The sequence below is a fragment of the Ambystoma mexicanum genome, chromosome 2p, assembly GCF_040938575.1.
Source record: "Ambystoma mexicanum isolate Mex_15411 chromosome 2p, UKY_AmexF1_1, whole genome shotgun sequence".
Lineage (NCBI taxonomy): Eukaryota > Metazoa > Chordata > Amphibia > Caudata > Ambystomatidae > Ambystoma > Ambystoma mexicanum.
Genome location: NC_090923.1, coordinates 313909453 through 313924016, shown reverse-complemented (window position 1 = coordinate 313924016; position 14564 = coordinate 313909453). Strand labels below are relative to the sequence as shown.

Sequence of the window (14564 nt, the reverse complement as noted above, 5' to 3'; positions counted from 1 at the left end):
CATGCTTATGCTGATGGTTGGTTTGTTTACTGGCAAGAGTACAGGGCTGGTGCAGTCTCCCTCAGGTTACTGCTTTGAATGTTGCCTTACACTGGTGTCAAGCGATGGGGGCCTGTTGTTGTTTTGTCTCATATTTCAGTTCATATTGCTGTACTTGAACCTTCACATGCCTGTGCTGCATCAGTACGGCAATGGTGACATGGCAAATATGGATGGCCACTCACAAGGCACTTGGAGCCCCTACATTCATTTGTTCGTTGGCATGCATGGGTGACTTGTACATTTCACTGGTTGCATTGTGTGACTTCATTGCACCTACGAGGAGTTGTGCAATGTGGCCAGGGAGTGGTGTACAGGCACTCAGTAGGGCCATTTACGGTTGGTTTGCGTTGCCGTACTTCTTACCATGGCGGAATGGTACTTTCCGCCATGCTTGATGGCGTTAGGTAAATGTCCGCTAGGGTCAGGATTCGCGTACCGTTGCGCCATGGTGGTAATTACGGTTTCGCATGGCGCGCGTGCGCGTACTTGGTGCAGTTAGCGTTGGCGTTCACTACGGTGTCGCTAATGGCATCGTACTTTACGGTGACGGGTCATAATCGCACCGAGCGCTATTCGATGGCGGTATTGCATTTCCGCCATCGTTTTTCGATTTCCGCCAGGGTCGTAATGAGGGCCAATGTAAATGAAATCTGGGTTTTCCATCTTTGGATGAAGAAATAACTTTTTCCCTATAAGGCCAAGCCTTTCTGGAGTTAAGCTCTGAACGTCTAAATACCATTTCAGTAAAATTAAGAAAGCAGGGTTTGTCAGCACCACAATGTTTAAGAGACACCAAAGGTTGCATAATGAAGTTTCAACTATGCCAAGCAAACTTCCACAACCCAAGCATATATCACCAATAGAGAAAAGCATTATTTTTAGGTGCCTTTTGATTATTCAATATCCATATTATAAGATTTACCTCTTCATCTAACTAAACACATTGTGAGGTATGCCTCACCCAACTGCTTATTTGCCACAGCAGCCTGGTGGTGTATAAAATTGAAGAATGGAACCCTGACTTTTGCTGCCTGGCTAAACGCCTCTGGAATCCTCTTCTTCCTCTCATTTCTGAAAGCGAATAGCATTTTGTCTTCCACAAGAACGTATACACATGGTCCTTTCAAGTGTACTGTAGTAACATATCCTGCAGCTTTGTTACAGTAATAGTTACTTTAGGATCAGGAAGCCTTTAGGTCTTTAGTCACGCTGTATCAGGAAGATAACACATAACATAACAATCTGAACATAACACACCTACCACAGCAGACTTCCCAGTAAACAATAACTATAACATTTGTAGTGTACCTGTCTCTTGTGAGCATATGTGCTGAACTGTGTAAATACAGTTGCAGTTTTGCACATCACTACTTTATATCACGATGCCAACTCCCCAGGAACCTAGAGACATTTATTCAGATTTTTGCTTGATTCTGAATAGCAACAGCCACTGAATGCACATGCATCAGAGGTGAGCCTGAGGGTGTAGAGAAGGTAGAGCATCATCCCGCCCTATCCGTAGTGGATCCTTTTAATCATGTCATGTTTCTTGAATCTGTCATAGGTGACAAGGAATCTGCCGCTATTTGAATTTATTCAAATGGTAGTGCCTTAGTAGCACTTGGCAAATGCAGACACAGGACCCAGAACTGCAAAGACCTACCACAGGAATCTTCCTCAGATCCGCGTTTCTGGACTGGATCTTCAGATTGCCTTATAAAAGAAAACAAGAAATTCCAAAATCTATCTGAAATAATACACGTTTTGATAACTTTGATTGGAGTAATGGAAAATAATATGACAATGACATGTCAATATGAAATGACATGACAATTCATAATATTTTTTCAGTTAGTCCAATAAAAGGTAAGACCACTTAGCTTTTGTGTGGTTTTAAAACGGAACTAACACAACATCAAAACCATCTTTGTAAACTCTATCAACACCCTTTGCAAAAGGCTGAACACAGATGATATATAATTGAATACATGATACAACCATGTCCAAAAGCTGCAAACGTCTGCCTACATTGTCCATGAACTGTCTTCATTTAAATAAGACAATTCTGATTGACATGTAGGATGTTTCCATAATTTCTGAAAAAGTTGTGAGAACACCAAGAAAGAAAAGGGGAGGTGAACGTCCTTGTTAACAAAATAATTCGACAAAATAATGAGAATAAGGCTGTGGCTTGTTCTGGAGCATTCTTATTCTAATAATGGAAAATCATCTTTCTTAATGGCAGATTGCTGCAGGAAAAGCAACCTTCAAGGTCAATAATTGTTAAAATAATTTGTGCAATACACTCTTTCGTGACAACTGTGATGAATTCCGTGAGATCATCACTGAGACCCCTGTATGGGTCTCCTCGTGTGGCCAGGGAAAGGCAGCAGCTACCTGATCTTGACCCTGGGCATGGTATTATGCGGGAGGATGACATGGGAGGCGACTCAACCAGGAGAAATTGGTGACCTCTTTAACACATGACTTCCCTAATGTTCCTACAGCCTTGATGGCTTATTGTAAACAAACTAATGTTTCTGCTATGGACTTCAGAGTCCATAATGCCTAGGGCACTGGGACGAGGAACTCAGAGTTAATTAATATTATACGGACCGTGAAACATAATGAGTGGTCTAGTTGTGGTAAAAAGAAGCTCCTGAGCAGGACATTTAAAACCAGGTTTGAGTTTCAGGTGGAGGGAGGAGATGTTGATGCAGTAGTAGAAGCGGTAGCAGAATTAGATGCAGGAGAAACAGAAGAAGCTGCAGCTGAGGCCAACAGGAGAAAATCAGCGTGGCAGTGCAGATAAGGCCCAGCTGAAAGTAGCACTGAGGAAAGCTGTGCCGTCTGGTAGAACAGCTCCCAAAACGCTGTGTACTGCTCCGGGTGAGATGCAGGACCGGAGACGACACTGAGCTGTCAAGTCTTTCCAAAAGGACAGCGCTTATTACGGCAGTCATACCGGAGCTGGCAGCAGTACAGGCAGACCCCGAGGCGAACCTCTGCAGTACTCGCAAGTGAACCAGAGACGCAAAGGAAGACCGGTGAGTTGTCCTGAACCGACAGGCGACCCTGTGACGCGCAGAGGTAGGACTTTAAATGGGGCTCGTGATTTTGAATAACAAACAATTGAAATAAGACAAAGCAGCCAGGGCTCAATACTCCTGATAAGGGATGCCAATTGGGAGATATTTGTAACCCGTATTGCCAGCTTTCAAAAGACAACATCACAGTAATACGAAGGCCACAGGAACACAACTACCCTTATATGAGACCTCTATGGGGAGAAACCTATAACCTGCATTGCCCAAATGGCTATAGAAGAATAACCCAGAATACAGCAGAAATGCAACTTCCCTTTTATGGAATGCCGTTTTGGGAAGATCTGTAACCTACTTTGTCAAGAGACTATGAAGAGAAGCAGTTATTGTCCAAGCCTCCTCACATACGATGTTGGGGTGGAGAATCTTGGAACAAGCATTACCACTGAACACAATTGTAGTAGTAGGAGCTTTTATCCTGGCAGGTGAGAATACCAGGAAAGGGACCAATGGTAGTTAGTCCTGGCAGGTGAGTGTACCAGGAAAAAAAAGAAGATAATCTAAGGTATTGTGGTTGCGGTAACAAGACCTGTTGGAAATAACTTGTTGATTTAATTTATTTTGGTAAACTGTTGAATTGCTGTGCTATCCTGACAAAAGTGTTTCCTTTGAAGGAGAGTTATGATGTGATAATGAGTACTGGGCCTTTTGAAAAGAAAACATACTTTATGAACTTATTCTGTGAGGAAGAAACCTTTACGTTGTCAAGCAGAAGGCTGTGGAAAATAACAGTTGTTTTGATTTGCAACTAAGCATTTGTGAAGGAGACATTTTCTTTGCGAAGTGGAAGAATACAGTGAATGGAAAAGACAGTTTATGCTACCTTGAACAGAACTTATTTGTTGCATAGAACTTCATTGAATCCAAACCTCACTCAAGGTATTCCTGAATTGATCCAGGGGAACAGAGTCCAACCCTGGTCACAAGGAGTACTTTGTAAAACATTTGAGTTTGAATTATGTTATTTTGTGTACTTCACAATTGCCAAACACTCCTTGTATAATGTTGTTGTGCATATAAGTGTGGGGGCCAGATATTTTTTGGACACTGGGTCTTTTTTCATTAGTTTTAGTTTTCCAGGCAGGGCCATCCTTGGTTAGGTTAGGGAAAGATAGGTGTTTATCTTACCTCTTTATTTAACGTAAATGGCAACTTTTGAGAAAACCATACCTTTGTGTCTGTCTCAGCTTTCTGACCCCTCTCACAGCGTGCTCACAATAATTTTGTGCCAGTGTTATTAGCTGGTCCGATGTAGATTGTGTAGAGCGCTCGCTTCGACATCCGTGCAGAGCCTGCTGACGCAGGTTTGAATCCCGGCAGGGCCTAATTCAGCCTTTCATCATTCCGAGGTCGATAGATGAGCACCACACACCATGGGCAATAATAAGCAGCGCTCAGATACCCGAGGGTTCGTAGCGCTATATAAGCGCTACATTATTATTATTATTATTAAGGGTGGCCAACATTTCCTATTAACCTGATTCCTAGCGAAGTTGAACTCTAGAGCTTTTCTGATATTTAATGAATGGAAAATATCTCCTCAAAAGTGGTGTGAGGTCAGGAAAATATGAAGGCTGATTTACTTGTTTCACTGGGAATCAGAAACCATCTTTGGAGTGTAATTTGGGTTTGTTACTTGTGCACACTTACTAACGTATATTACTGATAGTCATAGAAAAGTCAAAAGATAAGGTCACATCCCAAGGACAAGCATGGCAGACATAACTACTGCCTGTAAAGTAATCAGAGTTCATTGTTTTAAAATTCTTAATCAACCTGGTCTAGTTTGGGATGGCTTGACCACACAAACTGTGCCAAATAGGTTCCAACACCAACAAGTTTTTCTACAAACTTAATTCAAGTGCAAATTGAATCTCCCACTGGCAAGTCTGCTTGGCCGCTTGCAACAAATGGATCAATAGGGATGCTCTCGATCCAGAAATAGGGAATCCCCCCTCAGGGTCTACATTGCTCAGCATCAATATTAACAGGTTCCAGGGGAGGAACAAACCTTAATATGGGCAACAATCTACTTGAAGAAAGTTGCTATCAGCGGACATCCCCACCACATATGGCCCAGATCTCCCTCCATTGCAGAGTCCATCCAGCACAACAGGGAAAGCCCAGGATCCATTTTGCTCACACTTTGGGGAATCAAACACCATCAGAAGCACATTTTAAACACATTCCCCCTGATTCTGACACATCTTGAAGACTTCTGCGCCCTCCTTTAAATGTGTTCCCAGTCCTCCTGTTCTAGTGGTACTCCCAGTTACACACTCCAACCATCTTTGCAAATAAGGGAATATATCTGATTGTAGGTTCCCCTGCAGGAGCTGGTAGACCCTAGTTAAATGTTTCTTCTGCAAACCCTCCTCGAGAGTCAATTCCAAGCCCCTAGGAGTCTGACTGCCCACCCCTAGGGTCCCTTTGTGTGACGCCCAATGCCTCCATTGAATGTAGTGAAACTGTTCACCCTCACCCACCCCAAACTTAGTTTTTCATTCTTCGAAGGTCAGTTGTCCCAAGAGTCAGGCTTCCATGCATATCCCAAGCCTCAACTCCAGTTCCGGGCATACCCACGGAAAAGTCAGCAATATGCAAAACCAGGGACAACGAGCCCAGACCCAGGTACACCCTAATCATTCTAGGACCATTGGTCCCAGTGTTATCTTTGTTTCATATAGGAAATCTCCTCTATTGTCCTAGAAATGGCAGGGCTGTCGATAGCTTGTCGCTGCAGCCTGTTCAACGTCCCGCCAATGCTTTTGCCCCTGTTCTGCTACCCAGTCAAACATCTGCAAAATCTGAGCTGCAATTAAGAATCTTTTAATGTCTGGGACACCCAGGATCCCTACACTTTGACTTTGCAGCATTATTTTCATCTGGATGCAGGGTTTCTTCTTCCTCCATACATATGCCAATATATTACCTTGCAGCACATAAAACCTTGGTGCAGGATTTTTCAGAGGCAAGATCCGGAAAGCATACAACAATCTCAGGTAAGGGATCATTTTTAGGCTGTAATCCTCACCATCCATGGCATTTCCTGCTGTTCCCACCCTTTTAAATCCTTATTGCACGCCTTCCACAAGGCTGGGATATTTGCCTCATATATGGATTGAAGAGTGGGGGTTATCAGGACACGTGCGTAGTCGATGGGGTCCTCTGTCTATCGGATCTGGGGCATTACCTCTAACTCCCGCGAATCCTCTAGGGAGAGTGAAACGTTTAAGCCCTGCCACTTGTCCACATTAATAGCTAAGCCTGAAACACCCTCAAACACACTGAGAACCCCCAAGGCCACTGATGCTGGTTAGGATGAGTGCAATATCATCAGCGTATAATGCAATTTAGTCCTGACACATGCCACCGCATACTGCCCGAAAAGCCTCATTATCCCTAACAGCATGCGCTAGCAACCTCAAGTGCGAAAATAAGTGGAAATAGGGGGCAACCCTGTTGGTTTCCCCTCTGGATAGCTATCAGGGAAGAGAACTGCCTATTTATTCTTATTCTCGTAGCCATTAGTTGTTATCCAGCCATGAGCCGCCACCTGAACCTTTCCACAAAGCCAAAGGCCCTCAGTACCAATTGAATGTATGCCAAGTCTATGGAGTCAAATGCATTATGGGCCTTGAGCGCTGCAATGCCAAATTGTTGTTCCGTTCAATGCCCCCAATCTATCAGGTTAATTAACCGTTGAATTATATTGTTTGTATCTTGGTCCCTGATGAATCCCATCTGATCTGGTACCATTATATCCAGGAGTATGCTTCAACAATACCATTATGTGGTAGGTCAGAAGGGGAAGATAAAGAGAATTCCTAACTTTCCCTATTCTAAGGGTTTTCCTACCTAACACAACTAAACTAGGGTATTTGTCATCAGGATGAAATGTCTGTCCTCCGTCTGAAACTAGTCTAAATGACAAGCAAAGGTACCAGGAGAATGACTCCTTCTCCTGGATGGCTTTTCAGCAAGTTCTCCTCAATATGAGATTATTAAATAGTCTTTTGCTATTCCTCGAAATAAACTTCTCAGTTCTTTCAAGGGGTTTTCCCAGGTTCTTCTGTCCCATTTGGATCAACCCTCCTTCTTGTGATAGACTTCTTCCTCACTGAAATAGACAGGTAAAGTCTCTATTGGACTCTTGTTACTTTAAGGGGTTTGCCATTCACTGGGACGAGGATAATGAGTCCCTGCATGAGACACTTCTTGTAATCTCGCCATTCACTGTAACGATTTTGATGCGTACCTAAATGTGCCTCACTCTTCTGGCCATCTCGCCATTCACTGGGAAGAGTATGATGAGGTCTTGAATAATTCTCACACATTAGATATTAGAACCCCCTCACTGGGATGAGTATAATGAACCCTTGAGTGATTCTCCCCCTTTTGGTGGTTATACTTTCGTCTTTCCGCTCCATCAGGACTGTTCTCTGGCTTTTCTCGGACCACTCTTGTGACATGCTTCTGTATCTAAAGATATCGGTGATGGAAGGGTTCTTCATCTGTTTCCCTTCTAAGCTACCACCTTCCTGCTTGGTTTCTCTACTCAGGCTCTCCTTCGGTAGGCAGACCGCCTCAGGTCTGTCCTTGATGTATTGCCACTCTGGCACACCAAATTAAGGGCTCTTCTCCGGCCCTAGTCACACATCCACCCCTGGGACTTTTCCTTGGCGTGTGGAACGTCTTTCCAGGCTGCTCGATCCGGCCGGTATGAATCTCCTGTGTCTCACTTCCTCTTTCTCCTGGCCCTCCTCTTTTTATGACACAGGGCCACGGCTTCCCCGGCTTTTGAGGAAAGCCCTTCCTTTGTTCCGTATTGATCATAACTACTCTTGGCTTCTTCATCTTAGTGTTTGTGAGATAAGCATTTTTAATGCCTCCCATGTTCTTACTCTTCACAGTACTACACTGATCTTTTCCTCTGTCATTATATCACATTAACATATGTAAGAGGAGTCTAGAGTGTTGTGACGTAATGACGTTACATTGGGTTTTGGAGGACAATGGGACTGGAGTTCCTCAATGGAAAGGGAGTCCTTATCTCCAAGAGGGGAATCTCTCCTTGTGAGGTCCCGTTTACGGCCAACACTAGGGGGAATGTTATGTAGCAGGCTAACATTCCCAGTCTCACAGGATGGGGCTACCCCTTGGTGAAAGTGACTGAATTTAGAGATTCATCACAGTTGTACCGGAATCCGCCATAGATGTCAGGACCCTCCCTGATTCGAGAAACAAGTTGAAATGTTTAGTCATATGAGGGGCGAGGGTGGCACAAAACGCCTTATAATAGGTGTTGGTGAATCCTTCAGGGCAAGGGGCCTTGTTTTCAGAGAGAATATGCATTGCCCATATAACCACCTCCGGGTAGATTTGGCCTTCCAGCTCCTACCTGTCTTGTTTTGTTGTCTGAGGAAGCAGAGCATCAGACAGGAAACCAACCTGCACTTCTTCCGCCCTCTGGACATTTTGGAGCAGTCGCCCATAATAGGCTTCCAGCATAGCTAGTTTATCTTTATCCTCATAATGATCACCGCCCCTCTGCATCGCAACGGCAAGTGACAGAATTGCGGGTGGTTAATCATCTTAGTTTGGCCACAAGAAACCGGTTAGCCTTGTTACCCATTGAATAATATGAGTGTCTAGTACAGAGAAGGTCCTGGGTAGAGCGATCCACACACATGGACTTGAACTGGCTTTTCGGATACCTTCAAAGCTTTAAGTGCCTTCTACAACTCCAACTGCAGAGCCTCCCATTCCGAAAAGCCATCTTTTTCTCCAGGAGCACTCTCTAATGTTTTCTTGCTTTAACAACGGCAGAAGTCCTACTCATGATGGCCCCTCTCACCACCACCTTGGACGCATAACAGCTAGTGTCCCCTGTATGATTCTCCTTGAAATTTCTAGTTAGTGTTTCCTAAATCGATGCTCTGATCGTGACATCCCACAGAAGCATATCACCAAATCTCAAAGACAGCGCAGCACGTCATGTTGCAGGGGGCTCAAGATGACAGCCTGCACCAGAGCATGATCGAAGTGATATTTATGCCCTATCGCAATGCTCGCTACGTAAGGAACCAGACTCGAGGATGCCAGAATCATTTACATTCTGGAAGATGACTTATGGGCATGGGACTAAAAGGTATAAACCCTCTCAGATGGATGAAAAAAGCAAACCACTCAGGGAGAACTCCCTCAGGATCCTAGCCAGGGCCTTGTGAGGCATCAGAAACGAGAGATGGACACAAAGTTGTAGGGTTCTTAACATTTGCCATGTTTATTAAACAAAAAGGGTGGGATAAAGGCTCATCTGTCCCTATCCTAATTAAAATGTCCCTACCTATGAAACAAAACTAAATAAAATTGACCTTATGTCCGGTAATTGTCTCTGATTCCAACCCAACAAATGAAAATGTGAAAGTTCAAAAGAGGTAATTCCAGAAAAGGCAATCCTTGTATCCAGGAGTTGGCTCCCTTCCCCTGAAACAATTCAGGAAGTCTGTTGGAAATGTGTTGTTCTAATGAATGAAAGTGTCTTTTCCACAAAGTGTCGTTGTGGCAAAGTAAAATGCCTCATCCATAGAACACTGTGGTCAGAATAGCTAAACACTTACCTTCTCCACAATGTATTTTCTTAGAATGGCAAAACCAAATGTCCCTTTCATAGAACACTTTTCCTAGGATGGCAAAACCAAATGTCTCTTTCATAGAATACTATTTATAATGATTATGTTCCTTTACGCAATTGCTCCATTCCTGCTATACTCCCCTGCCAGGAATTTCTCATCCTCTTTAACTGAAACACTCGTGATATCCTGGTTTACTCTACTGCCAAGAATATCTCCTTTTTGACTCACATAGATCCCCTGGTATACTCTCCTGCCGGGCATCACTTTCCAAAAAGGATTGTTACACTATATTCTTATCAGGTCTTTCTGCAATCATCCTTCCACTTTACGTATCATACAATCATACTTCTCATAACCCAACTTGTTGACTTCAGTGGTTACTTGTACCAATTTCCCCCATGCAGACATCCAATATATGAGGGTTTGCTCAAGTTCTGTTTGTCAATCTCGCTTGGCTCTTGGCAATGCTTGTCCCAGATTTCCCTCAACTGACATCTCATATCAGGAGAACTACACAACTATTGCCTACTTATTTCTCATTCAAAGTCTTTTGGCTTATGGCAATGCAGGTTCCAGGACTCCTCTAACTGACATCTCATGTCAGGAGACTTGTACCGTGTTTGCCTTGTCTTCATAATTTCCTTTGGTCGATATTCAAAAGTATTTTTCTATTCTTTAACGTATGCACCTCCTGGGCCCTCTTCACTCTCAGGCTGACTCACCAGTAAACCGTACCGTTCCTGCGAGTGCCTTTCGCGGGACTGACTTCCCCGTCGGCACAGAGGTCTGTTTGGTTTGCATGTTGGCTGCCTTTGCCGCCAGAACCTGCACAGCTCTGCAGGGCCTCTCGTCTTTTGACCCCCGCTGCGCATCGATCGCCCTTTAAATTACCTGAGCTTCTCCTCTACAGTCTAGAACGCTGCCACTCTGTTGCAGGCAGCCGTTCACCGCTCTCCTCGTGGATCTTCTCTTGAGAACTTCCTCTGTCACCGGTCTCACTTCCCGCTCTGCGTACTCTGCAGTCTCTCTCCATTTCCCTTCCGCAATCACATTGCCGCAGGTAACCTTTGGGTTTAAATGTCCTGTGCAGCTGATTCAATTTTGTACAACTAGAATGCACTTCCTACTTAGTCACATTCCCAACCCAGTACCTCAGGCTTTATGAGAATTGGAGTCCCCATAGGTATAGACTTTTCAAGGTAATATAGTTTTAAAAACTTGCTGAAGTAGAGATTGTCAGAACCAGCAGAGGTTTTGTAAATATTAAGTGTAGTGCAATTTTGCTCAGTATTCCTATCCAGGTCAAAATCATTATAATCAAAGGATGTTGAATGCAAACCACGCATACCTGAGTGTTAAATCTTATTATACACAGTGGTTTGGGTTTTAACATGGGAACGATCTGTCAAATGACAACATGCCATCAGGTATTCAACGATTATGGGCTCCTCCTCTTCATACAGAGAAAATTACTGCGTCTCTCCTACAGAAGTCATGACAGCCAACTCCTCCCATGTAATTTTCCCTCATAATGCCACCCTCAGGGTCAGGATCAGGTAGGGGCTTCCTTCCCCTGGCCAGATTGGAGGAGACTTTAGGCTAGGGACCAATGATTACTCCGCAGGATTCATCAAAGCCTGGGCATTGTGCTTGTCCACATGAGAGGGCTGAGATGTCCTATCCAGCTGCAGGTCCAGAGCACAATTAAAATCCCCACCGCCCCCAATAATTACCCCCCTCACAAAAAGTAGCAAGAATTGGGATAAGTGAACCAAAGAAGGAGTCCAGTGCCTCATTAGGGGCGTAAATGGTTACCAGAGAAAGCATATGACCAAACAACCTGCTCTTATACATTAAATAGCAACCCTCTGAGTCCCTCACAATCGCCTCCCTGGTGAACCGCAAATCCCTGTTGATGAGAATCTCCACCCCCCGCAAACTGTAATATCTATTAACCAGGTGCCAGGTATCTTGTTTATGAAGGTGAGTCTTGTGTAAGAACACCACCCCAACATCCAGCTCCATCAGGCAGCTATCTATATATTTCCTCATAATGGGGGATTTCAGCCCCTGAACATTCAGGGAAACCAATTTTACCTCATTCAAAACCAAACTGCTATGTAACATTTAAAACAAACTTCCAGCTGAGCCAGTCTGAGCATGAATGAACTCACAAAAAACTCTGTCGAACTTTAACAAAAACTGAATGAACTAAATGAAGTCAACCATCAACAATACCCTTTATGACCCAAATGTACACCTCCCCCCCATAGGTGAAAGTTCCGGCCCAGAACCTCTCCCTAAAACCTCCATATAGACAGATACAGATAAAGAACAAAGAAAGAAACCGAAGGTAAATGGCAAGAGAGAAAACAGGGCAGAAAACGAAAAGTAAAAGGAAATGGAGAACGCACCTTCAGAGACCAACGTGCCTCATTGCTTCCACTACTGGGAGTAGCCGCCCCCAGCATTGCACACACTGGAGTACCAGAATTACCTCTACAGACTGCCCTTCTTACAAAGTCCAGACTACTCAACAGTGTTGATGGGAACTTTTCAGGTGAGTTTTCTGACATATCGTCACCTTCTCCTATATTGCGAGGGTAGATAACTCTCAATCCTGTTGTTCCCCCACCTGGTCATCGCCCCACAGATAAAAAGCTTCTTCTGGTTACCATTAAGTTCAATGTGAAGACTAAAGGGGAAGACTCACCAGTACCGGATATTTTGCTCCCAGCGCCAGCCAGTCATCCACTGCAAATCTTTCAATTTTCAGAGTGTCTGTCAAGACAAGTCTTGAAACCAAGATATCGAGTTCCTTTTGAAGCAGACCTGAGATGCCTTCCTCACCACCATCATCAGCTTTTCCTTCGTGCAATAGGAGTGGATTCTGGTCAGGAGGTCCGTGGTCAAATTTCTACTTTGTTGAAATGCACCATAAATGTGGTGGGTACGACCGAGATGCAGGTCATCACTGCTAACCTCTCCCAGGATAGACTTGAAGAGGTCCTGGACATAGGCGTCCACGTCTTTATCATGGACAGGCATGGGAATTCCCATCACCCTGACATTATTGCAGCAGGACCTGTTCTCTTTGTCCACCTGTCTGTACAGAATCTGCTGTAGAGAAGTCTCCAGCTCCGTGACCCTCATCTCCAATGTATCCTGCTCAAAGGCCTGCTCGCATTGCCTGTCTTCCATCTCTTTCAAACGCTCGTCAGATCTCTGCAGATGGTGGCTAAGCTTAGATGCTGTGCGTCAGAGCTGCGTACCGCTTTGCACGTCTGCCTTCAACTCCAGAAGCAGCCACTTTAAGTCAACGATGTTCACAAAGCCCCCGGGTGCCTCCAGAGCCTCCTAGTGTGTGTGCACCTGAGCTACGACCTGCTGAGCTTTCTCTTTGGGTGGGTGCTGCACTTGATTTAGAGATGTTATGTTCCCCGCTGAGGCAGCCTTCAGTTTAGGCTGGTTCTTTGCCATATTGGAGTAAACACTCCCCAAGAGTTCTGCAGCACCAGCATGTGGTTCTAGCCCCTAGGTGCCCTATCTCCAGTTACCTCACTGTTAGATTAAGCTCAGGGATGGGTGGCAGGTGGCAACCACCCATTTCACCTCCTGGGCTTGACGCGCCCCTTACCACCCCACGGCTCATCTCCGTGGCTCGCGTTGTATCAGGGACCAGTGCAGTCTCTGGCTCACATCCAGCAAACATCAGGCACATCCAGGCACATGCAGCGGAGCTCGTCTAGCAAACTCACTCTGGGCGCTTCCCCCTCCCCCCCAAGCATCCTCTGTCACATTCACTGCCGTCCACCGGTCCTCCAGACGTTGCCTGCTCTCCCACGACTACCAGCCTGACTCAAACTTGGGCATCTCCACTGGGGTGGCGGACTCGACCACCAACGAATGCCGAAGGGGTCGAGTGGGTCCATGCTCCAGCCCTAGCACCAACAGCAACAGCTGTTCCGCCGGATTGGCGCCTGCTATCGCCATCTTAAAGGTTTTGCCCGAGCCTGGCACTGTTCACTTGTCACCAAAACCCAGCACTCACTGGCTCCACCGCTCAGGTGCTCTGGGTGGTCTCCAAGGGGTCTACCACTCCATGTGAACATGCACGGGTGATTAGGGGGGCTGGGAAAGAGGGGAAACTGCTCCACGCCACAGAGCTCACGGCCCTTGCTACTACAGAATTCTGGTCCACTGCTTTGCCATGCCTCCTGACAATTTAATCTTTAAATATATTACACTGAGAGCCTGACAAACCTGTATGTCACTGACGTTATTGGCAGATATAAATGCCAATGGGTAAAAACGACTGAGTTACTCATTTTAAGAGACATTTGCCCATACGTTCATAATGAGTAATTAAAAGTCTTACTAACAAGTTCTCATTTCAAACAAACTCAAATAATAATAAGTGACGTTCTGCCCTCGTCCTACTATGTGCCCTAACTTGCCACTTCAATTCATTCCCAAGATACTTGATCTCCAAGATTAAATATCACACTTTCATCAATGGATTTATCCTATCTTGTGAGCATGACACAAAGAGAAGAAAGTTTCTTGAGACTAGAAAGGAAACCTTTTCAATTTATAGCCATCCCCTTCCATGGTGGAGGGCTTCTAAGCGTTTCCTGACCTGTTTCAAGTTTTCAATCTCTAACATTGCTCAATCCAGGCAATCAAGGAAGTCTTTGGTTCTTGCACTTTATCAGATGATACAAAAAAACTGTAATATTGCTTAGGTCTACTAGCAAAATGTGTTCAGCTAGTCACGCAT

General features: G+C 44.8%; 1 protein-coding gene across 5 annotated transcripts in view; it reads right to left on the bottom strand.

Moving 5' to 3' along the window:
* CACNA1D (calcium voltage-gated channel subunit alpha1 D) overlaps positions 1 to 14564 on the bottom strand; it is a 2225258-nt gene that overhangs the window by 117548 nt on the left and 2093146 nt on the right. The window lies entirely within an intron of this gene.